Source organism: Anomaloglossus baeobatrachus, chromosome 1 (genome assembly GCF_048569485.1).
Source record: "Anomaloglossus baeobatrachus isolate aAnoBae1 chromosome 1, aAnoBae1.hap1, whole genome shotgun sequence".
Taxonomy (NCBI): Eukaryota; Metazoa; Chordata; class Amphibia; order Anura; family Aromobatidae; genus Anomaloglossus; species Anomaloglossus baeobatrachus.
In genome coordinates this window covers 969,146,193-969,173,797 of record NC_134353.1, presented here as the reverse complement: position 1 = coordinate 969,173,797, position 27,605 = coordinate 969,146,193, and the positions used below count along the sequence as shown (strand labels likewise).

At 49.5% G+C, this 27,605-nt stretch overlaps 1 pseudogene; it reads right to left on the bottom strand.

The window, feature by feature from the left end:
* Positions 1-27,605, bottom strand: part of LOC142264639 (uncharacterized) — a 238,957-nt pseudogene that overhangs the window by 85,546 nt on the left and 125,806 nt on the right.

The window sequence follows — 27,605 nt, the reverse complement described above, 5'->3', positions numbered from 1 at the left end:
ACATTTTTTTATGAATTTTAAAGTAGATTCTGCAGGAAAGACTACATGTCATTCTATTTTTAATCCAATCCCAATTTATTTAAAAAAAAAAAACTCCATGTGTGAATCCAGCCTTATAAAAGCATTGATTGTGTAAATAGTTCTTTGGTTATAAAATTTGTACGATAAGATACCTAGCATAAAAATAAGCAAGTCTGCAATTGACTTGCTTTTTTAACTCCTTTTCTCCTGCTATGAGAGCTTTTGTCTTACATTGGAGATAGCTCATAGTCAAGTGAACTAGAGACCAAAAGGGGGACTGAACACTGACAGAAGCTACAGTCAAAGCTGGAAGCTGAGGAGCTCTTTCCAATTCTCCAAGGTAAAGACTCATTGTACGAAACATCTAGATTGACTTTGTACATTCATTATTACATACCAGCGGTAATTTTGACTTCAGGTTCGGCTTTCCCGTCACGGATACACGGCTGATCCCCACTCGTCCTCTCTTCATCCTCTGTTTCAGCCTCCACTTTAATAATAATCAAATCTTCCATCTAATAGATCAGATGTAACAAATACTAAAATACTCGTGGAAAATAAGAAACCACCAAAATCTATGACCACAGGAGCAGAAATGTCCCCCATATACAGATCCGGTCCAGGGCTCAGCGCCATCTACCTGATGAGTCTCCGGGACATTGTGCTTCTCCTCTGGACAGTCCTGGGGACACAGAGGACGGGGACATCTCTCTGGGGGATTTCTTTCCATGAGTTCATCTGTAGGAAACACACAGTGATGGAACAGATTGTGTTATGTGATGAGGAGATGATGGGAGTACACAGGTGACCACAGAACAGACACGACAGTCTCCCCTCCTTACCCTGCTGATCGGCCCATAAGTCCATAGTCTCTTCTTCTTCTTCATCTATAACCTCAACCTTTATATCCATCAGATTTTCAGCCTAAAAAAGACAAGAGAATGTAAATCGAGCTCCGATCCAATCATTTTATGGTTAGACGTTGTGGAGACTTCAGAGCCATCTACCTGATGAGTCACCGGGACATTGTGCTTCTCCTCTGGACAGTCCTGGGGACACAGAGAACGGGGACATCTCTCTGGGGGATTTTTCTTCATGGGTTCACCTATGCAGACACAGAGACTGAATATGTGACCTGCAATTTATCAACACCATTAGTGCTATGTTTCTATAATGGAGTTGTGAAGACCCAGCCCTGTTCAATGTCTGTCAGAGGTTAATGTTCTTAATTTGGCTAGACATGAATCCCTTTTGTGTGGTAACTCATGTTTGTTAAGTCATTGTTTTCCGCCATACTCATCGGAGCAGTCCATTGTCTGAGATTGTGTCTTGCTAATTTAATGTAAATCTCAGCCTCTCTGTCTACCTCACTCAGAGGAGAATTAACTATTCGAATTGGAAAGCCACCCAACAAGTGCACAGCCTAATTCCACCAATCCTGTAGGACCATCATAGCCTGGGCAGAGTGCCCGGGAGATATTAAAAAAAAGACTGCTTCAGTCACCAGGAAGCTCTTTTGCTAATTGGCTTCAACCTAGGGGTTTCGGTCCCAGTTCGAAGTCCTTTACATTTTTCTGCCCCTCATCTTATGTTTTCATGCACTAGCAAGACACTTTGTCCATGTTGAATGTTTTTAGCCAGAACTCTTCTATAAAAACCATTTCTAGTCAGACTTCTCAGAACAGTAGATAGGTTTTGGCCCTCACTGGTTGCTGCCACTTCTGAGCTGATGGCACTACTGGACATTTTCCTATTTAAAGGTGAAGTAATCAAGTCTTTCATCTGCTGCAGTACATTTCTGATGCCAATCACTGTATCTAAGGTCCTCAACATTGCCCATTTATTGGTGATTCTTCAGAAAAGCTTGAACAGATCATGAAATCCCCATCGGATGTGAAATCTTATCCTGGGAGAGACATTTCTGACGCAGTAAATTACCTATAACTACCTTTGTGTCCTGTATGACCTGTGATATCACACTGGGTTCCTCAACCTCAACTTTATAGGAATTCAGATACTCCTCACTCAGTTTTAACACTAGAAGTCCCAGAAATTTCGAGCTGCATCGGGTTCCAAAGGTAGAAATGTTAAAATGACCCCTCTCTGGGACTTCTAGTGTTAAGACGTCTCGTCAGCTGTGTCTGTTTGTTTTAGTCACTGGGTTGAAAACCTTGACCATTATCACTTGTTGGTGGAACTGGTCACTACTCATACACTTCACTATAAAGCTACATTCCTGACACTATAAATGCCTAGAAGAACTTAAGAAGATGACGGCGCAAACCAAATATTGGTGCGATTCACACCTCTCTTTCCTCATTCACTCTGAAGTTTGATAAACTAATAACACTTCTAATTTTCAAAGTTAATTGTGATGCAGCATTTCCCCCCCCAAACTAAACCTTATACACAGTACAATATATGCATAATCTCCCCTCACCTTCTGCTGTCACCGGCCGCTGCTCCTCCATCACCACCTCCTCGTACCGCTCCTTGTGCCCTTCCAGATACTCCCACTCCTCCATGGAGAGAAAGACAGCGACGTCCTGACACCTTATAGGAACCTGACAACAACGACACCGACATCACCCAGAATCCTCCAGTGCCTCCTGTATAATGTCCCAGCAGTCACCTCCCCCCTCATCACCCAGAATCCTCCAGTGCTTCCTGTATAATGTCCCAGCAGTCACCTCTCCCCTCATCACCCAGAATCCTCCAGTGCTTCCTGTATAATGTCCCAGCAGTCACCTTTCCCCTCATCACCCAGAATCCTCCAGTGCCTCCTGTATAATGTCCCAGCAGTCACCTCTCCCCTCATCACCCAGAATCCTCCAGTGCCTCCTGTATAATGTCCCAGCAGTCACCTCTTTGTTCAGCAGCTCAATCATCTTGTTGTTGAGCTCTAGGATCTTCTTCTTGCTCCTCTCATGTATAGGAAGAGGGGCTGTGATTGGTTTCGGGCTCCGGCTCCGCCCTCCTGACTCCTGGAGATGGATGATGGGAGTCACACAGTCCCCCGATGTCTTCCTCACTATTGTGTAATCCTATGGATGGAGAGAAACACTTGAGGAGATTTTCTTTCCCGACTCCAGATCTGACAATCAGTATAATTTCCGGGATCAATAACAGTCTCCAGTAATCTGGGACCGTAATCTGGAATATTATTACACTCAGGACAGAAGACACGAGTGAATCTGCTGAACGTTTCCTGAGTAAAAAGTGATTACAAATCCTACAAGGCCTATAATTGCCCTGTAAAGACTGATATATAAACAAGTCCCACCGATCTACGCCGGTGATTACTGTCCGGGGACACTACAGTCACGATCGTGATAAATCAACTCTCCTCTCTCCAATTATCTGAATCTCTGTATTTTTCTCTGCTGCTGTTCTACAAAACAGGAGCCCGATACTATTTGTCCACTGTTAATGTCAGAGCTCAGAAAACCATTTATCACTATGAAGATTTACCCTAAACTTGCTGCTGAATTCCCTGCCTCTGTTCTTACCCTGGCTCCCGAGTGGCTGCAGTATACCTTGTAACGTGATACCACCGAGATATTACAAGGACGCCCGACTGCCCGTGCCAAGGACGGTTGAGTTTTCTCTGCCTAATGAAATCTTCTGCTTTGTGTAAAAAGGCGGAGAGACTTTTAGGAGATTTGCACAAATCGATTAGTAAATTTTCAGGATCTGGTAAATGTCCTACAATTGAGCACATATTCCATTCACATGCAGTAGACTCGCTCAATCTACAAAATCCCGGCCGCTCTATACTTTGTCTTCTTTGGACTCATTCTATTTTTTTATGTCTTTTTATAGGTGAAGTCTCCAAAACTGAACACAGTTTTAGTATTTTGTTCTCCAATTAATTACAGAAGTACCTGATATAGTGGGGGTGAGGTCGTTCGACCTCCAGGGCCATTTTTTTTTACTATCAGGAGTTTGGTATTTTTTTTACAGCGATTTTGTACTGACCACAATGAGTTTTCTTTCCTTTTCTTTGCATCAAGTTAGGTGGGCCTCGCCTTTGCTAAATCTATTTTTCCTGTGTACTGTGTTTTCCTACATCACCGTAATCTTTATATGTGGGGTGCTGTCTACTTCTTTGGGGACTTCTCTGAGGCAAGGTATATTTCCTCATTTCTCTCAGATGTGATCACACAGGCCCCCAGCCTGTGTAACCGCATCTGCCTTCAATCAGTCATCGCTCATTCATTCTGTCCATGGAGCGCACAGCAAGTGGGCATGTTCTATGGCCATATGCCAATGTAACCCCGGCCTACGATATAGATGAGCATAGCACCTGTGAATGGAAGCAGTCAGCTGACACACTGCCACTTAGTGTGGGGGCGCAGCTGACTGAAACCAATCACAGGCACCGATGGTTGGGGAAAGCAATGTATATTCAAAGAAGGCTCCTCCGGAAGTGAATGTGGGACCTGGAAGCAGCTTGCTGCCATGACATAGCATGGGTGAGTACAACGTGCCCACTACTATCTTCCTATCCCTTTTACCAACATTTTTAATCTCAGGTTTCTGATCCCCATAGACTTACATGGGGACTGAATACTGGATCAGAACCAGGTTTAAAAGAAAAAAGAAAAAAAAAAAAAAAAGGAACAGAGACCCGCCGGTCCCAATTTACTTACAGTCTGTCCAGCTCTACACATAAGGCTGGAGTCACATTTACGTATTACAAATCAGTTCGATTCTCATACCGGAGAGTCGTACGAGCGTTGTCCGAATGGAAATCTGTGTGCAACATGAGTGCAATGTGAGTCTGCGGTTTTTGAAAAATGTTGTTTGTGAGCGATCCGTATGTGATGACTTTCTCGCCTCGATTTAAAGGCAAATCATAGTTTGTTTGAAGCCACATGTAAGAAAACTATTTTAGGGCTGTCCCCGCGTTCCTCAATGGGAGTAAAGCCATTTATGTTAGTCCACCTACATTGCTTGGCAGATGTATATTGTAAAGCTTGTCTGTTCATTCCAAAAATGTCATCGCATTTGACCTTGAACACCACGGAGCGTGCGCTGCTGCACTGGGTTTTATCCAGCAGGTTGACGTGACCAACCCAGATGCTTCTACGAGGAGGCGACAGCATCATAATCAGCATCTCAACATTAATATGCCGTGCCATGGTTAGCCTGCACTCCGGGGAGGTGAGCACTCGCCTTTTATTGGCAGCACACACACTTCCTGTGGCTTCTGATGTCATTTCCTGTTTTTTCTTTGCATTTGGATGTGTGACTCCAACCTTATACAATGAGGCTGATAGAAATATGGAGGAGTTACCTCTCCGCTCAGCAGGGAGATGATCTCCAGGGCAAAGTGCAACAAACTTCTGCTGATCTCATTGCAATCCTCGTCCATCCTCAGGGGTCATTCAAGAGAAGGGGGATGAAAACTGGATCAGCTGGAGGGATCTGGTCCGGCCCACGACTAAGGAACAGAAGGAAATCATAGATGATATAATGTGTGAGATACAGAACTGCAATTACAGAGAAACTGAGAGGAACAGGTCCTCCGGGCTGTCACCACAAGGATTATTTTACACATGAGAAACTACTTCACAATCACAGAATATTCTATAAGAACTCAACAGCCTCCGATCACATCTACAAGACGTCACCAACCACGAGCGATGGATCCTGTAACTAAGGCTCCGATCACATCTACAAGACGTCACCAACCACGAGCGATGGATCCTGTAACTAAGGCTCCAATCACATCTACAAGACGTCACCAACCACGAGCGATGGATCCTGTAACTAAGGCTCCGATCACATCTACAAGACGTCACCAACCACGAGCGATGGATCCTGTAACTAAGGCTCCGATCACATCTACAAGACGTCACCGACCACGAGCGATGGATCCTGTAACTAAGGCCCCGATCACATCTACAAGATGTCACCAACCACGACCGATGGATCCTGTAACTAAGGCCCCGATCACATCTACAAGACGTCACAAACCACGAGCGATGGATCCTGTAACTAAGGCCCCGATCACATCTACAAGACATCACCAACCACGAGCGATGCATCCTGTAACTAAGGCCCCGATCACATCTACAAGACATCACCAACCACGACCGATGGATCCTGTAACTAAGGCTCCGATCACATCTACAAGATGTCACCAACCATGACCGATGCATCCTGTAACTAAGGCTCCGATCACATCTACAAGACGTCACCAACCACGAGCGATGGATCCTGTAACTAAGGCTCCGATCACATCTACAAGACGTCACCAACCACGAGCGATGGATCCTGTAACTAAGGCTCCGATCACATCTACAAGATGTCACCAACCACGAGCGATGGATCCTGTAACTAAGGCCCCGATCACATCTACAAGACGTCACCAACCATGAGCGATGGATCCTGTAACTAAGGCTCCGATCACATCTACAAGACGTCACCAACCACGAGCGATGGATCCTGTAACTAAGGCTCCGATCACATCTACAAGACGACACCAACCACGAGCGATGGATCCTGTAACTAAGGCTCCGATCACATCTACAAGACATCACCAACCACGACCAATGGATCCTGTAACTTAGGGTATGTGCGCACGTTGCTTTTTACCTGCTTTTTACCTGCTTTTTTGCTGCTTTTTCTTCTGCGCTGTTTAATGCCAAAATGGATGTGTTCTTCTATTCAAGCAAAGTCTATGGGAATTTGGGTTTCTTGTTCACACTATGTTGTTCAAAATGCTGCCTTTTTGAGGCAGAACTTTGGTCAAAAACTCAGCTTTTCAAAGAAGCAACATGTCAATTGTTTTTGCCATTTGGGTTTTGCACTGCAAAGCTGAGTTTTTGACCAAAGTTCTGCCACAAAAAGGCAGCATTTTGAACAACATAGTGTGAACAAGAAACCCAAATTCCCATAGACTTTGCTTGAATAGAAGAACACATCCATTTTGGCATTAAACAGCGCAGAAGAAAAAGCAGCAAAAAAGCAGGTAAAAAGCAGGTAAAAAGCAACGTGCGCACATACCCTTAGGCGGGCTTTGCACGTTGCAACATCGGTAACAATGTGTTACCGATGCTGCAGCGATAGTCCCGCTCCCGTCGCACGTTCGATATCTAGTGAAAGCTGCCGTAGCGATTATTATCGCTACGGCAGCTTTACACGCACATACCTGCCGTGCGACGTCCCTCTGGCCGGCGACCCGCCTCCTTCTTTAGGGGGCGGGTCGTGCGGCGTCACAGTGACGTCACACGGCAGGCGGCCAATTGAAGCGGAGGGGTGGAGATGAGCAGGATGTAAACATCCCGCCCACCTCCGTCCTTCTCATTGCAGCCGGCGGCAGGTAAGTTGAAGTTCCTCGCTCCTGCGGCTTCACACACAGCGATGTGTGCTGCCGCAGGAGCGAGGAACAACATTGTACCTGTCGCTGCACCGGCATTATGGAAATATCGTATCATCGCTGCAGCCTCCGACAACGACGCTTTTGCGCTCGTTCATCGTATCAAAAAGGTTTTACACGTTGCGATATCGACTGCGACGCCGGATGTGCGTCACTTTCGATTTGACCCCACCGACATCGCACGTGCAATATCACAACGTGCAAAGCCGCCCTAAGGCTCCGATCACATCTACAAGACCTCACCAACCACGAGCGATGGATCCTGTAACTAAGGCCCCGATCACATCTACAAGACATCACCAACCACGAGCGATGGATCCTATAACTAAGGCTCCGATCACATCTACAAGACGTCACCAACCACGAGCGATGGATCCTGTAACAAAGGCCCCGATAACATCTTCAAGACGTCACCAACCACGAGCGACGGATCCTGTAACTAACGCTCTGATCACATCTACAAGACGTCACCAACCACGAGCGACGGAACCTGTAACTAAGGCTCCGATCACATCTACAAGACATCACCAACCACGAGCGATGGATCCTGTAACTAAATCCCGATCACATCTACAAGATGTCACCAACCACGAGCGATGGATCCTGTAACTAAGGCTCCGATCACATCTACAAGACGTCACCAACCACGAGCGATGGATCCTGTAACTAAGGCTCCGATCACATCTACAAGACGTCACTAACCACGAGCGATGGATCCTGTAACTAAGGCTCCGATCACATCTACAAGACGTCACCAACCACGAACGATGGATCCTGTAACTAAGGCCCCGATCACATCTACAAGACGTCACCAACCACGAGCGATGGATCCTGTAACTAAGGCTCCGATCACATCTACAAGACATCACCAACCACGAGCGATGGATCCTGTAACTAAGGCCCCGATCACATCTACAAGACAAGACGTCACCGACCACGAGCGATGGATCCTGTAACTGAGGACCCAATCACATCTACAAGACGTCACCAACCACGAGCGATGGATCCTGTAACTAAAGCTCCGATCACATCTACAAGACGTCACCAACCACGAGCGATGGATCCTGTAACTAAGGCCCCGATCACATCTACAAGACGTCACCAACCACGAGCGATAGATCCTGTAAATAAGGCTCCGATCACATCTACAAGACGTCCCCAACCACGAGCGATGGATCTTGTAACTAAGGCTCCGATCACATCTACAAGACGTCCCCAACCACGAGCGATGGATCTTGTAACTAAGGCTCCGATCACATCTACAAGACGTCCCCAACCACGAGCGATGGATCCTGTAACTAAGGCTCCGATCACATCTACAAGACGTCCCCAACCACGAGCGATGGATCCTGTAACTAAGGCCCCGATCACATCTACAAGACGTCACCAACCACGACCGATGCATCCTGTAACTAAGGCTCCGATCACATCTACAAGACGTCACCAACCACGAGCGATGGATCCTGTAACTAAGGCTCCGATCACATCTACAAGACGTCACCAACCACGACCGATGGATCCTGTAACTAAGGCTCCGATCACACCTACAAGACGTCACCAACCACGAGCGATGGCTCCTGTAACTAAGGCCCCGATCACATCTACAAGACATCACCGACCACGACCGATGGATCCTGTAACTAAGGCACCGATCACATCTACAAGACATCACCAACCACGAGCGATGGATCCTGTAACTAAGGCTCCAATCACATCTACAAGACGTCACCAACCACGAGCGATGGATCCTGTAACTAAGGCCCCGATCACATCTACAAGACGACACAAACCACGAGCGATAGATCCTGTAACTAAGGCTCCGATCACATCTACAAGACGTCACCAACCACGAGCGATGGATCCTGTAATAAGGCTCCGATCACATCTACAAGACGTCACCAACCACGAGCGATGGATCCTGTAATAAGGCTCCGATCACATCTACAAGACGTCACCAACCACGAGCGATGGATCCTGTAACTAAAGCTCCGATCACATCTACAAGACATCACCAACCACGAGCGATGGATCCTGTAACTAAGGCTCCGATCACATCTACAAGACGTCACCAACCACGAGCGATGGATCCTGTAACTAAGGCTCCGATCACATCTACAAGACATCACCAACCACGAGCGATGGATCCTGTAACTAAGGCTCCGATCACATCTACAAGACGTCACCAACAACGACCAATGGATCCTGTAACTAAGGCTCCGATCACATCTACAAGACGTCACCAACCACGAGCGATGGATCCTGTAACTAAGGCCCCGATCACATCTACAAGACGTTACCAACCACGAGCGATGGATCCTGTAATAAGGCTCCGATCACATCTACAAGACGTCACCAACCACGAGCGATGGATCCTGTAATAAGGCTCCGATCACATCTACAAGACGTCACCAACCACGAGCGATGGATCCTGTAACTAAGGCCCCGATCACATCTACAAGACATCACCGACCACGAGCGATGGATCCTGTAACTAAGGCCCCGATCACATCTACAAGACGACACCAACCACGAGCGATAGATCCTGTAACTAAGGCTCCGATCACATCTAGAAGACGTCACCAACCACGAGCGATGGATCCTGTAACTAAGGCCCCGATCACATCTACAAGACGTCACCAACCACGAGCGATGGATCCTGTAACTAAGGCCCCGATCACATCTACAAGATGTCTCCAACCACGAGCGATAGATCCTGTAACTAAGTCTCCGATCACATCTACAAGACCTCACCAACCACGAGCGATGGATCCTGTAACTAAGGCTCCGATCACATCTACAAGACGTCACCAACCACGACCGATGGATCCTGTAACTAAGGCTCTGATCACATCTACAAGACGTCACCGACCACGACCGATGGATCCTGTAACTAAGGCCCCGATCACATCTACAAGACGCCACCAACCACGAGCGATGGATCCTGTAACTAAGGCTCCGATCACATCTACAAGACCTCACCAACCACGAGCGATGGATCCTGTAACTAAGGCTCCGATCACATCTACAAGATGTCACCAACCACGACCGATGGATCCTGTAACTAAGGCCCCGATCACATCTACAAGACGTCACCAACCACGACCGATGGATCCTGTAACTAAGGCTCCGATCACATCTACAAGACGTCACCAACCACGAGCGATGGATCCTGTAACTAAGGCTCCGATAACATCTACAAGACGTCACCAACCACGACCGATGGATCCTGTAACTAAGGCTCCGATCACATCTACAAGACGTCACCAACCACGAGCGATGGATCCTGTAACTAAGGCTCCGATCACATCTACAAGACGTCACCAACAACGACCAATGGATCCTGTAACTAAGGCTCCGATCACATCTACAAGACGTCACCAACCACGAGCGATGGATCCTGTAACTAAGGCCCCGATCACATCTACAAGACGTTACCAACCACGAGCGATGGATCCTGTAATAAGGCTCCGATCACATCTACAAGACGTCACCAACCACGAGCGATGGATCCTGTAATAAGGCTCCGATCACATCTACAAGACGTCACCAACCACGAGCGATGGATCCTGTAACTAAGGCCCCGATCACATCTACAAGACATCACCGACCACGAGCGATGGATCCTGTAACTAAGGCCCCGATCACATCTACAAGACGACACCAACCACGAGCGATAGATCCTGTAACTAAGGCTCCGATCACATCTAGAAGACGTCACCAACCACGAGCGATGGATCCTGTAACTAAGGCTCCGATCACATCTACAAGACCTCACCAACCACGAGCGATGGATCCTGTAACTAAGGCTCCGATCACATCTACAAGATGTCACCAACCACGACCGATGGATCCTGTAACTAAGGCCCCGATCACATCTACAAGACGTCACCAACCACGACCGATGGATCCTGTAACTAAGGCTCCGATCACATCTACAAGACGTCACCAACCACGAGCGATGGATCCTGTAACTAAGGCTCCGATAACATCTACAAGACGTCACCAACCACGACCGATGGATCCTGTAACTAAGGCTCCGATCACATCTACAAGACGTCACCAACCACGAGCGATGGATCCTGTAACTAAGGCTCCGATCACATCTACAAGACGTCACCAACCACGAGCGATGGATCCTGTAACTAAGGCTCCGATCACATCTACAAGACGTCACCAACAACGACCAATGGATCCTGTAACTAAGGCTCCGATCACATCTACAAGACGTCACCAACCACGAGCGATGGATCCTGTAACTAAGGCCCCGATCACATCTACAAGACGTTACCAACCACGAGCGATGGATCCTGTAATAAGGCTCCGATCACATCTACAAGACGTCACCAACCACGAGCGATGGATCCTGTAATAAGGCTCCGATCACATCTACAAGACGTCACCAACCACGAGCGATGGATCCTGTAACTAAGGCCCCGATCACATCTACAAGACATCACCGACCACGAGCGATGGATCCTGTAACTAAGGCCCCGATCACATCTACAAGACGACACCAACCACGAGCGATAGATCCTGTAACTAAGGCTCCGATCACATCTAGAAGACGTCACCAACCACGAGCGATGGATCCTGTAACTAAGGCCCCGATCACATCTACAAGACGTCACCAACCACGAGCGATGGATCCTGTAACTAAGGCCCCGATCACATCTACAAGACGTCACCAACCACGACCGATGGATCCTGTAACTAAGGCCCCGATCACATCTACAAGACGTCACCAACCACGACCGATGGATCCTGTAACTAAGGCTCCGATCACATCTACAAGACGTCACCAACCACGAGCGATGGATCCTGTAACTAAGGCTCCGATAACATCTACAAGACGTCACCAACCACAACCGATGGATCCTGTAACTAAGGCTCCGATCACATCTACAAGACGTCACCAACCACGAGCGATGGATCCTGTAACTAAGGCTCCGATCACATCTACAAGACGTCACCAACCACGAGCGATGGATCCTGTAACTAAGGCCCCGATCACATCTACAAGACGTTACCAACCACGAGCGATGGATCCTGTAATAAGGCTCCGATCACATCTACAAGACGTCACCAACCACGAGCGATGGATCCTGTAATAAGGCTCCGATCACATCTACAAGACGTCACCAACCACGAGCGATGGATCCTGTAACTAAGGCCCCGATCACATCTACAAGACATCACCGACCACGAGCGATGGATCCTGTAACTAAGGCCCCGATCACATCTACAAGATGTCTCCAACCACGAGCGATAGATCCTGTAACTAAGTCTCCGATCACATCTACAAGACGTCTCCAACCACGAGCAATAGATCCGGTAACTAAGGCTCCGATCACATCTACAAGACGTCACCAACCACGAGCGATGGATCCTGTAACTAAGGCTCCGATCACATCTACAAGACCTCACCAACCACGAGCGATGGATCCTGTAACTAAGGCTCCGATCACATCTACAAGACCTCACCAACCACGAGCGATGGATCCTGTAACTAAGGCTCCGATCACATCTACAAGACGTCACCAACCACGACCGATGGATCCTGTAACTAAGGCTCCGATCACATCTACAAGACGTCACCGACCACGACCGATGGATCCTGTAACTAAGGCTCCGATCACATCTACAAGACCTCACCAACCACGAGCGATGGATCCTGTAACTAAGGCTCCGATCACATCTACAAGATGTCACCAACCACGACCGATGGATCCTGTAACTAAGGCCCCGATCACATCTACAAGACGTCACCAACCACGACCGATGGATCCTGTAACTAAGGCTCCGATCACATCTACAAGACGTCACCAACCACGAGTGATGGATCCTGTAACTAAGGCTCCGATAACATCTACAAGACGTCACCAACCACGACCGATGGATCCTGTAACTAAGGCTCCGATCACATCTACAAGACGTCACCAACCACGAGCGATGGATCCTGTAACTAAGGCTCCGATCACATCTACAAGACGTCACCAACCACGAGCGATGGATCCTGTAACTAAGGCCCCGATCACATCTACAAGACGTCACCAACCACGAGCGATGGATCCTGTAACTAAAGCGGGCTTTACACGCTGCGACATCGCTAATGCGGAGTCGTTAGGGTCACGGAATTTGTGACGCACATCCGGCCGCATTAGCGATGCTGTTGCGTGTGACACCGATAAGCGATTTTGCATCGTTGCAAAAACGTGCAAAATCGCTAATCGGCGACACGGGGGTCCATTCTCAAAAATCGTTACTGCAGCAGTAACGAAGTTGTTCCTCGTTCCTGCGGCAGCACACATCGCTGCGTATGACGCCGCAGGAACGAGGAAGCTCCCCTTACCTGCCTCCCGGCTGCTATGCGGAAGGAAAAAGGTGGGAGGGATGTTACGTCCCGCTCATCTCCGCCCCTCCGCTGCTATTGGGCGGCGGTTCAGTGACGTCGCTGTGACGCCGCACGGACCGCCCCCTTAGAAAGGAGGCGGTTCGCCGGTCACAGCGACGTCGCCGGACAGGTAAGTATGTGTGACGGCTGTGGGCGATGTTGTGCGGCACGGGCAGCGATATGCCCGTGTCGCGCAACAGATGGGGGCGGGTACCCACACTAGCGATATCGGGACCGATATCGCAGTGTGTAAAGTAGCCTTAAGACTCCGATCACATCTAGAAGACGTCACCAACCACGAACGATGGATCCTGTAACTAAGGCCGCGATCACATCTACAAGACGTCACCAACCACGAGCGATGGATCCTGTAACTAAGGCTCCGATAACATCTACAAGACGTCACCAACCACGAGCGATGGATCCTGTAACTAAGGCCCCGATCACATCTACAAGACGTCACCAACCACGAGCGATGGATCCTGTAACTAAGGCTCCGATCACATCTACAAGACGTCACCAACCACGAGCAATGGATCCTGTAACTAAGGCCCCGATCACATCTACAAGACGTCACCAACCACGAGCGATGGATCCTGTAACTAAGGCTCCGATCACATCTACAAGACATCATCAACCACGAGCGATGGATCCTGTAACTAAGGCCCCGATCACATCTACAAGACGTCACCAATCACGAGCGATGGATCCTGTAACTAAGGCTCCGATCACATCTACAAGACGTCACCAACCACGAGCGATGGATCCTGTAACTAAGGCCCCGATCACATCTACAAGATGTCACCAACCACGAGCGATGGATCCTGTAACTAAGGCCCCGATCACATCTACAAGACGTCACCAACCACGAGCGATGGATCCTGTAACTAAGGCTCTGATCACATCTACAAGACGTCACCAACCACGAGCGATGGATCCTGTAACTAAGAGTCCGATCACATCTACAAGACGTCACCAACCACGAGCGATGGATCCTGTAACTAAGGCTCCGATCACATCTACAAGACGTCACCAACCACGAGCGATGGATCCTGTAACTAAGGCCCCGATCACATCTACAAGACGTCACCAACCACGACCGATGGGTCCTGTAACTAAGGCCCCGATCACATCTACAAGACGTCACCAACCACGACCGATGGAACATGTAACTAAGGCTCCGATCACATCTACAAGACGTCACCGACCACGAGCGATGGATCCTGTAACTAAGGCCCCAATCACATCTACAATACGTCACCAACCACGAGCGATGGATCCTGTAACTAAGACTCCGATCACATCTACAAGACGTCACCAACCACGAGCGATGGATCCTGTAACTAAGGCCCCGATCACATCTACAAGACGTCACCAACCACGACCGATGGATCCTGTAACTAAGGCCCCGATCACATCTACAAGATGTCACCAACCACGAGCGATGGATCCTGTAACTAAGGCCCCGATCACATCTACAAGACGTCACCAACCACGAGCGATGGATCCTGTAACTAAGGCTCTGATCACATCTACAAGACGTCACCAACCACGAGCGATGGATCCTGTAACTAAGAGTCCGATCACATCTACAAGACGTCACCAACCACGAGCGATGGATCCTGTAACTAAGGCCCCCATCACATCTACAAGACGTCACCAACCACGAGCGATGGATCCTGTAACTAAGGCTCTGATCACATCTACAAGACGTCACCAACCACGAGCGATGGATCCTGTAACTAAGAGTCCGATCACATCTACAAGACGTCACCAACCACGAGCGATGGATCCTGTAACTAAGAGTCCGATCACATCTACAAGACGTCACCAACCACGAGCGATGGATCCTGTAACTAAGGCCCCAATCACATCTACAAGACGTCACCAACCACGAGCGATGGATCCTGTAACTAAGACTCCGATCACATCTACAAGACGTCACCAACCACGAGCGATGGATCCTGTAACTAAGGCCCCGATCACATCTACAAGACGTCACCAACCACGACCGATGGATCCTGTAACTAAGGCCCCGATCACATCTACAAGATGTCACCAACCACGAGCGATGGATCCTGTAACTAAGGCCCCGATCACATCTACAAGATGTCACCAATCACGAGCGATGGATCCTGTAACTAAGGCTCCGATCACATCTACAAGACGTCACCGACCACGAGCGATGGATCCTGTAACTAAGACTCCGATCACATCTACAAGACGTCACCAACCACGAGCGATGGATCCTGTAACTAAGACTCCGATCACATCTACAAGACGTCACCAACCACGAGCGATGGATCCTGTAACTAAGACTCCGATCACATCTACAAGACGTCACCAACCACGAGCGATGGATCCTGTAACTAAGGCCCCCATCACATCTACAAGACGTCACCAACCACGAGCGATGGATCCTGTAACTAAGGCCCCAATCACATCTACAAGACGTCACCAACCACGAGCGATGGATCCTGTAACTAAGGCCCCGATCACATCTACAAGACGTCACCAACCACGAGCGATGGATCCTGTAACTAAGGCCCCGATCACATCTACAAGACGTCACCAACCACGACCGGTGGATCCTGTAACTAAGGCTCCGATCACATCTACAAGACATCATCAACCATGACCGATGGATCCTGTAACTAAGGCCCCGATCACATCTACAAGACGTCACCAACCACGAGCGATGGATCCTGTAACTAAGGCTCCGATCACATCTACAAGACGTCATCAACCACGAGCGATGGATCCTGTAACTAAGGCCCCGATCACATCTACAAGACGTCACCAATCACGAGCGATGGATCCTGTAACTAAGGCCCCAATCACATCTACAAGACGTCACCAACCACGAGCGATGGATCCTGTAACTAAGGCCCCGATCACATCTACAAGACGTCACCAATCACGAGCGATGGATCCTGTAACTAAGGCTCCGATCACATCTACAAGACGTCACCAACCACGACCGGTGGATCCTGTAACTAAGGCTCCGATCACATCTACAAGACATCATCAACCATGACCGATGGATCCTGTAACTAAGGCCCCGATCACATCTACAAGACGTCACCAACCACGAGCGATGGATCCTGTAACTAAGGCTCCGATCACATCTACAAGACGTCATCAACCACGAGCGATGGATCCTGTAACTAAGGCCCCGATCACATCTACAAGACGTCACCAATCACGAGCGATGGATCCTGTAACTAAGGCCCCGATCACATCTACAAGACGTCACCAATCACGAGCGATGGATCCTGTATCTAAGGCCCCCATCACATCTACAAGACGTCACCAACCACGAGCGATGGATCCTGTAACTAAGGCCCCAATCACATCTACAAGACGTCACCAACCACGAGCGATGGATCCTATAACTAAGGCCCCGATCACATCTACAAGACGTCACCAACCACGAGCGATGGATCCTGTAACTAAGGCCCCGATCACATCTACAAGACGTCACCAACCACGACCGGTGGATCCTGTAACTAAGGCTCCGATCACATCTACAAGACATCATCAACCACGACCGATGGATCCTGTAACTAAGGCCCCGATCACATCTACAAGACGTCACCAACCACGAGCGATGGATCCTGTAACTAAGGCTCCGATCACATCTACAAGACGTCACCAACCACGACCGATGGATCTTGTAACTGAGGCTCCGATCACATCTACAAGACATCATCAACCACGACCGATGGATCCTGTAACTAAGGCCCCGATCACATCTACAAGACGTCACCAACCACGACCGATGGATCCTGTAACTAAGGCCCCGATCACATCTACAAGACATCATCAACCACGACCGATGGATCCTGTAACTAAGGCTCCGATTACATCTACAAGACGTCACCAACCACGACCAATGGATCCTGTAACTAAGGCCCCGATCACATCTACAAGACGTCACCAACCACGAGCGATGGATCCTGTAACTAAGGCTCCGATCACATCTACAAGACGTCACCAACCACGAGCGATGGATCCTGTAACTAAGGCTCTGATCACATCTACAAGACATCATCAACCACGACCGATGGATCCTGTAACTAAGGCCCCGATCACATCTACAAGACGTCACCAACCACGACCGATGGATCCTGTAACTAAGGCCCCGATCACATCTACAAGACATCATCAACCACGACCGATGGATCCTGTAACTAAGGCTCCGATTACATCTACAAGACGTCACCAACCACGACCAATGGATCCTGTAACTAAGGCTCCGATCACATCTACAAGACGTCACCAACCACGAGCGATAGATCCTGTAACTAAGGCTCCGATCACATCTACAAGACGTCACCAACCACGAGCGATGGATCCTGTAACTAAGGCCCCGATCACATCTACAAGACGTCACCAACCACGAGCGATGGATCCTGTAACTAAGGCCCCGATCACATCTACAAGACGTCACCAACCACGAGCGATGGATCCTGTAACTAAGGCTCCGATCACATCTACAAGACGTCACAAACCACGAGCGATGGATCCTGTAATAAGGCTCCGATCACATCTACAAGACGTCACCAACCACGACCGATGGATCCTGTAATAAGGCTCCGATCACATCTACAAGACGTCACCAACCACGAGCGATGCATCCTGTAACTAAGGCCCCGATCACATCTACAAGACGTCACCAACCACGAGCGATGGATCCTGTAACTAAGGCTCCGATCACATCTACAAGACGTCACCAACCACGAGCGATGCATCCTGTAACTAAGGCTCCGATCACATCTACAAGACGTCACCAACCACGAGCGATGCATCCTGTAACTAAGGCTCCGATCACATCTACAAGACGTCACCAACCACGAGCGATGGATCCTGTAATAAGGCTCCGATCACATCTACAAGACGTCACCAACCACGACCGATGGATCCTGTAACTAAGGCTCCGATCACATCTACAAGACGTCACCAACCACGAGCGATGGATCCTGTAACTAAAGCTCCGATCACATCTACAAGACCTCAACAACCACGACCGATGGATCCTGTAACTAAGGCTCCGATCACATCTACAAGACGTCACAAACCACGAGCGATGGATCCTGTAATAAGGCTCCGATCACATCTACAAGACATCACCAACCACGAGCGATGGATCCTGTAACTAAGGCCCCGATCACATCTACAAGACGTCACCAACCACGAGCGAAGGATCCTGTAACTAAGGCTCCGATCACATCTACAAGACGTCACCAACCACGACCGATGGATCCTGTAACTAAGGCCCCGATCACATCTACAAGACGTCACCAAACCACGAGCGATGGATCCTGTAACTAAGGCCCCGATCACATCTACAAGACGTCACCAACCACGAGCGATGGATCCTGTAACTAAGGCCCCGATCACATCTACAAGTCGTCACCAACCACGAGCGATGGATTCTGTAACTAAGGCTCCGATCACATCTACAAGACGTCACCAACCACGACCGATGGATCCTGTAACTAAGGCCCCGATCACATCTACAAGACGTCACCAACCACGACCGATGGATCCTGTAACTAAGGCCCCGATCACATCTACAAGACGTCACCAACCACGAGCGATGGACCCTGTAACTAAGGCCCCGATCACATCTACAAGACGTCACCAACCACGACCGGTGGATCCTGTAACTAAGGCTCCGATCACATCTACAAGACGTCACCAACCACGAGCGATGGATCCTGTAACTAAGGCCCCGATCACATCTACAAGATGTCACCAACCACGAGCGATGGATCCTGTAACTAAGGCTCCGATCACATCTACAAGACGACACCAACCACGAGCGATGGATCCTGTAACTAAGGCTCCGATCACATCTACAAGACATCATCAACCACGACCGATGGATCCTGTAACTAAGGCCCCGATCACATCTACAAGACGTCACCAACCACGAGCGATGGATCCTGTAACTAAGGCTCCGATCACATCTACAAGACGTCACCAACCACGACCGATGGATCTTGTAACTGAGGCTCCGATCACATCTACAAGACATCACCAACCACGAGCGATGGATCCTGTAACTAAGGCCCCGATCACATCTACAAGACGTCACCAACCACGAGCGATGGATCCTGTAACTAAGGCGGGCTTTGCACGTTGCAACATCGGTAACAATGTGTTACCGATGCTGCAGCGATAGTCCCGCCCCCGTCGCACGTTCGATATATAGTGAAAGCTGCCGTAGCGATTATTATCGCTACGGCAGCTTTACGCGCACATACCTGCCGTGCGACGTCCCTCTGGCCGGCGACCCGCCTCCTTCCTTAGGGGGCGGGTCGTGCGGCGTCACAGTGACGTCACACGGCAGGCGGCCAATTGAAGCGGAGGGGCGGAGATGAGCAGGATGTAAACATCCCGCCCACCTCCGTCCTTCTCATTGCAGCCGGGAGGCAGGTAAGGTGAAGTTCCTCGCTCCTGCGGCTTCACACACAGCGATGTGCGCTGCCGCAGGAGCGAGGAACTACATCGTACCTGTCGCTCCCCCGGCATTATGGAAATGTCGGAGGCTGCAGCGATGATACGATGACGACGATTTTGCGCTCGTTCATCGTATCATCTAGGATTTACACACTACGACATCGCAAGTGACGCCGGATGTGCGTCACTTTCGATTTGACCCCACCGACATCGCACCTGCGATGTCGTAGTGTGCAAAGCCCGCCTAAGGCCCCGATCACATCTACAAGACGTCACCAACCACGACCGATGGATCCTGTAACTAAGGCCCCGATCACATCTACAAGACATCATCAACCACGACCGATGGATCCTGTAACTAAGGCTCCGATCACATCTACAAGACGTCACCAACCATGACCAATGGATCCTGTAACTAAGGCTCCGATCACATCTACAAGACGTCACCAACCACGAGCGATAGATCCTGTAACTAAGGCTCCGATCACATCTACAAGACGTCACCAACCACGAGCGATGGATCCTGTAACTAAGGCCCCGATCACATCTACAAGACGTCACCAACCACGAGCGATGGATCCTGTAACTAAGGCTCTGATCACATCTACAAGACATCATCAACCACGACCGATGGATCCTGTAACTAAGGCTCCGATCACATCTACAAGATGTCACCAACCACGACCGATGGATCCTGTAACTAAGGCTCCGATCACATCTACAAGACGTCACCAACCACGACCGATGGATCTTGTAACTAAGGCTCCGATCACATCTACAAGACGTCACCAACCACGAGCGATGGATCCTGTAACTAAGGCTCCGATCACATCTACAAGACGTCACCAACCACGACCGATGGATCCTGTAACTAAGGCCCCGATCACATCTACAAGACGTCACCAACCACGAGCGATGGATCCTGTAACTAAGGCTCCGATCACATCTACAAGACGTCACCAACCACGACCGATGGATCCTGTAACTAAGGCTCCGATCACATCTACAAGACGTCACCAACCACGAGCGATGGATCCTGTAACTAAAGCTGCGATCACATCTACAAGACGTCACCAACCACGAGCGATGGAACCTGTAACTAAGGCTCCGATCACATCTACAAGACGTCACCAACCACGAGCGATGGATCCTGTAACTAAGGCCCCGATCACATCTACAAGACGTCACCAACCACGAGCGATGGATCCTGTAACTAAGGCCCCGATCACATCTACAAGACGTCACCAACCACGAGCGATGGATCCTGTAACTAAGGCCCCGATCACATCTACAAGACGTCACCAACCACGAGCGATGGATCCTGTAACTAAAGCTGCGATCACATCTACAAGACGTCACCAACCACGAGCGATGGATCCTGTAACTAAAGCTGCGATCACATCTACAAGACGTCACCAACCACGAGCGATGGATCGTGTAACTAAGGCTCCGATCACATCTACAAGACGTCACCAACCACGAGCGATGGATCGTGTAACTAAGGCTCCGATCACATCTACAAGACGTCACCAACCACGAGCGATGGATCCTGTAACTAAGGCTCCGATCACATCTACAAGACGTCACCAACCACGAGCGATGGATCCTGTAACTAAGGCCCCGATCACATCTACAAGACATCACCAACCACGAGCGATGCATCCTGTAACTAAGGCCCCGATCACATCTACAAGACGTCACCAACCACGAGCGATGGATCCTGTAACTAAGGCTCCGATCAGATCTACAAGACATCACCAACCACGAGCGATGGATCCTGTAACTAAGGCTCCGATCACATCTACAAGACCTCACCAACCACGAGCAATGGATCCTGTAACTAAGGCTCCGATCACATCTACAAGACGTCACCAACCACGAGCGATGGATCCTGTAACTAAGCCTCCGATCACATCTACAAGACGTCACCAACCACAAGCGATGGATCCTGTAACTAAGGCTCCGATCACATCTACAAGACGTCACCAATCACGAGCGATGGATCCTGTAACTAAGGCCCCGATCACATCTACAAGACATCACCAACCACGAGCGATGCATCCTGTAACTAAGGCCCCGATCACATCTACAAGACGTCACCAACCACGAGCGATGGATCCTGTAACTAAGGCCCCGATCACATCTACAAGACGTCACCAACCACGAGCGATGGATCCTGTAACTAAGGCCCCGATCACATCTACAAGACGTCACCAACCACGAGCGATGGATCCTGTAACTAAGACCCCGATCACATCTACAAGACATCACCAACCACGAGCAATGGATCCTGTAACTAAGGCCCCGATCACATCTACAAGACGTCACCAACCACGAGCGATGGATCCTGTAACTAAGGCCCCGATCACATCTACAAGACGTCACCAAACCACGAGCGATGGATCCTGTAACTAAGGCTCCGATCACATCTACAAGACATCACCAACCACGAGTGATGGATCCTGTAACTAAGGCTCCGATCACATCTACAAGACGTCACCAACCACGACCGATGGATCCTGTAACTAAGGCTCCGATCACATCTACAAGACGTCACCAACCACGAGTGATGGATCCTGTAACTAAGGCTCCGATCACATCTACAAGACGTCACCAACCACGAGTGATGGATCCTGTAACTAAGGCTCCGATCACATCTACAAGACATCACCAACCACGAGCGATGGATCCTGTAACTAAGGCTCCGATCACATCTACAAGACGTCACCAACCACGAGCGATGGATCCTGTAACTAAGGCTCCGATCACATCTACAAGACGTCACCAACCACGAGCGATGGATCCTGTAACTAAGGCCCCGATCACATCTACAAGACGTCACCAACCACGAGCGATGGATCCTGTAACTAAGGCCCCGATCACATCTACAAGATGTCACCAACCACGAGCGATAGATCCTATAACTAAGGCTCCGATCACATCTACAAGACGTCACCAACCACGAGCGATGCATCCTGTAACTAAGGCTCCGATCACATCTACAAGATGTCACCAACCACGAGCGATAGATCCTATAACTAAGGCTCCGATCACATCTACAAGACGTCACCAACCACGAGCGATGCATCCTGTAACTAAGGCTCCGATCACATCTACAAGATGTCACCAACCACGAGCGATGGATCCTGTAACTAAGGCTCCGATCACATCTACAAGACGTCACCAACCACGAGCGATGGATCCTGTAACTAAGGCTCCGATCACATCTACAAGACGTCACCAACCACGAGCGATAGATCCTGTAACTAAGGCTCCGATCACATCTACAAGACGTCACCAACCACGAGCGATGCATCCTGTAACTAAGGCTCCGATCACATCTACAAGATGTCACCAACCACGAGCGATAGATCCTGTAACTAAGGCTCCGATCACATCTACAAGACGTCACCAACCACGACCGATGGATCCTGTAACTAAGGCCCCGATCACATCTACAAGACATCACCAACCACGAGCGATGCATCCTGTAACTAAGGCCCCGATCACATCTACAAGACGTCACCAACCACGAGCGATGGATCCTGTAACTAAGGCCCCAATCACATCTACAAGACGTCACCAACCACGAGCGATGCATCCTGTAACTAAGGCTCCGATCACATCTACAAGACGTCACCAACCACGAGCGATGGATTCTGTAACTAAGGCTCCGATCACATCTACAAGACGTCACCAACCACGAGCGATGGATCCTGTAACTAAGGCTCCGATCACATCTACAAGACGTCACCAACCACGAGCGATGGATCCTGTAACTAAGGACCCGATCACATCTACAAGACGTCACCAACCACGAGCGATGGATCCTGTAACTAAGGACCCGATCACATCTACAAGACGTCACCAACCACGAGCGATGCATCCTGTAACTAAGGCTCCGATCACATCTACAAGACGTCACCAACCACGAGCGATGGATCCTGTAACTAAGGCTCCGATCTCATCTACAAGACGTCACCAACCACGAGCGATGGATCCTGTAACTAAGGCTCCGATCACATCTACAAGACGTCACCAACCACGAGCGATGCATCCTGTAACTAAGGCTCCGATCACATCTACAAGATGTCACCAACCACGAGCGATGGATCCTGTAACTAAGGCTCCGATCACATCTACAAGACGTCACCAACCACGAGCGATGGATCCTGTAACTAAGGCCCCGATCACATCTACAAGACGTCACCAACCACGAGCGATGGATCCTGTAACTAAGGCCCCAATCACATCTACAAGACGTCACCAACCACGAGCGATGCATCCTGTAACTAAGGCTCCCATCACATCTACAAGACGTCACCAACCACGAGCGATGGATTCTGTAACTAAGGCTCCGATCACATCTACAAGACGTCACCAACCACGAGCGATGGATCCTGTAACTAAGGCTCCGATCACATCTACAAGACGTCACCAACCACGAGCGATGGATCCTGTAACTAAGGACCCGATCACATCTACAAGACGTCACCAACCACGAGCGATGGATCCTGTAACTAAGGACCCGATCACATCTACAAGACGTCACCAACCACGAGCGATGCATCCTGTAACTAAGGCTCCGATCACATCTACAAGACGTCACCAACCACAACCGATGGATCCTGTAACTAAGGCCCCCGATCACATCTACAAGACGTCACCAACCACAAGCGATGGATCCTGTAACTAAGGCCCCGATCACATCTACAAGACGTCACCCGACCACGAGCGATGGATCCTGTAACTAAGGACCCGATCACATCTACAAGACGTCACCAACCACGAGCGATGCATCCTGTAACTAAGGCTCCGATCACATCTACAAGACGTCACCAACCACAACCGATGGATCCTGTAACTAAGGCCCCGATCACATCTACAAGACGTCACCAACCACGAGCGATGGATCCTGTAACTAAGGCTCCGATCACATCTACAAGACGTCACCAACCACGAGCGATGGATCCTGTAACTAAGGCTCCGATCACATCTACAAGACGTCACCAACCACGAGCGATGGATCCTGTAACTAAGGCTCCGATCACATCTACAAGACGTCACCAACCACGAGCGATGGATCCTGTAACTAAGGCTCCGATCACATCTACAAGACGTCACCAACCACGAGCGATGGATCCTGTAACTAAGGCCCCGATCACATCTACAAGACGTCACCAACCACGAGCGATGGATCCTGTAACTAAGGCCCCGATCACATCTACAAGAAGTCACCAAACACGAGCGATGGATCCTGTAACTAAGGCCCCGATCACATCTACAAGATGTCACCAACCACGACCGATGGATCCTGTAACTAAGGCTCCGATCACATCTACAAGACGTCACCAACCACAACCGATGGATCCTGTAACTAAGGCCCCGATCACATCTACAAGACGTCACCAACCACGACCGATGGATCCTGTAACTAAGGCTCCGATCACATCTACAAGACGTCACCAACCACAACCGATGGATCCTGTAACTAAGGCTCCGATCACATCTACAAGACGTCACCAACCACGACCGATGGATCCTGTAACTAAGGCCCCGATCACATCTACAAGACGTCACCAACCACGAGCGATGGATCCTGTAACTAAGGCTCCGATCACATCTACAAGACGTCACCAACCACGAGCGATGGATCCTGTAACTAAGGCTCCGATCACATCTACAAGATGTCACCAACCACGAGCGATGGATCCTGTAACTAAGGCTCCGATCACATCTACAAGACGTCACCAACCACGAGCGATGGATCCTGTAACTAAGGCTCCGATCACATCTACAAGACGTCACCAACCACGAGCGATGGATCCTGTAACTAAGGCTCCGATCACATCTACAAGACGTCACCAACCACGAGCGATGGATCCTGTAACTAAGGCCCCGATCACATCTACAAGACGTCACCAACCACGAGCGATGGATCCTGTAACTAAGGCCCCCGATCACATCTACAAGACGTCACCAACAACGAGCGATGGGTCCTGTAACTAAGGCTCCGATCACATCTACAAGACGTCACCAACCACGACCGATGGATCCTGTAACTAAGGCTCCGATCACATCTACAAGACGTCACCAACCACGACCGATGGATCCTGTAACTAAGGCTCCGATCACATCTACAAGACGTCACCAACCACAAGCGATGGATCCTGTAACTAAGGCTCAGATCATATCTACAAGACGTCACCAACCACGAGCGATGGATCCTGTAACTAAGACCCCGATCACATCTACAAGACGTCACCAACCACGACCGATGGGTCCTGTAACTAAGGCTCCGATCACATCTACAAGACGTCACCAACCACGAGCGATGGATCCTGTAACTAAGGCTCCGATCACATCTACAAGACGTCACCAACCACAAGCGATGGATCCTGTAACTAAGGCTCAGATCATATCTACAAGACGTCACCAACCACGAGCGATGGATCCTGTAACTAAGACCCCGATCACATCTACAAGACGTCACCAACCACGACCGATGGGGTCCTGTAACTAAGGCTCCGATCACATCTACAAGACGTCACCAACCACGACCGATGGGTCCTGTAACTAAGGCTCCGATCACATCTACAAGACGTCACCAACCACGAGCGATGGATCCTGCAACTAAGGCTCCGATCACATCTACAAGACGTCACCAACCACAAGCGATGGATCCTGTAACTAAGGCTCAGATCATATCTACAAGACGTCACCAACCACGAGCGATGGATCCTGTAACTAAGACCCCGATCACATCTACAAGACGTCACCAACCACGACCGATGGGTCCTGTAACTAAGGCTCCGATCACATCTACAAGACGTCACCAACCACGACCGATGGGTCCTGTAACTAAGGCTCCGATCACATCTACAAGACATCACCAACCACGAGCGATGGATCCTGTAACTAAGCCTCCGATCACATCTACAAGACGTCACCAACCATGAGCGATGGATCCTGTAACTAAGGCTCCGATCACATCTACAAGACATCATCAACCACGAGCGATGGATCCTGTAACTAAGGCTCCGATCACATCTACAAGACGTCACCAACCACGAGCGATGGATCCTGTAACTAAGGCCCCGATCACATCTACAAGACGTCACCAACCACGAGCGATGGATCCTGTAACTAAGGCTCCGATCACATCTACAAGACGTCACATCTACAAGAAGTCACCAAACACGAGCGATGGATCCTGTAACTAAGGCTCCGATCACATCTACAAGACGTCACCAACCACGAGCGATGGATCCTGTAACTAAGGCCCCGATCACATCTACAAGACGTCATCAACCACGACCGATGGATCCTGTAACTAAG